This window comes from Laetiporus sulphureus (genome assembly GCF_001632365.1).
Source record: "Laetiporus sulphureus 93-53 unplaced genomic scaffold LAESUscaffold_157, whole genome shotgun sequence".
Taxonomy (NCBI): Eukaryota; Fungi; Basidiomycota; class Agaricomycetes; order Polyporales; family Laetiporaceae; genus Laetiporus; species Laetiporus sulphureus.
Genome location: NW_024468666.1, coordinates 1959 through 2483, shown reverse-complemented (window position 1 = coordinate 2483; position 525 = coordinate 1959).

Below are 525 nucleotides of genomic sequence, written 5' to 3'. Positions count from 1 at the left end.
ACCCACCGTCTGCTAGTCACGGACATCGGGAAATTAGACATGATCATTGGGATGTCATACTTACATCAGCATAATCCAGAAATCAACTGGCAAGCTGGAGAATGGAAATACTCACGATGCCCGAGTACGTGTCACCACCAGAGGCTTCATAAAAAACAACAAGCCATTGCGAGAGAGGAAGCTGAAGAAATCTCACAACGAGCACAACAAGTGGCAGATGAGGAGCCAACTGCATTCCGAATGTTTAATGGACACAACATCGATGCAGTAAATCCTATCATCTCGTGGGTCGAAATGGACGACCCCGAAGCCGAACAAATAGCACGCATGATACTTTCTATAGCAGATTGTGGCTATGCTGAACCAGAAGAAGGCCTGACAGGAGCGGCACCCCAGTCAAACACTGGCAGCCCAGAAGATCAGGTCATTAATGAAGTAGAATCTTGGGAAAAACTAGTACCAGATTATCTACATTCATTTGGTGATGTCTTCTCCAAGAAAGCGTCTGAAAGGATGCCAACTCGA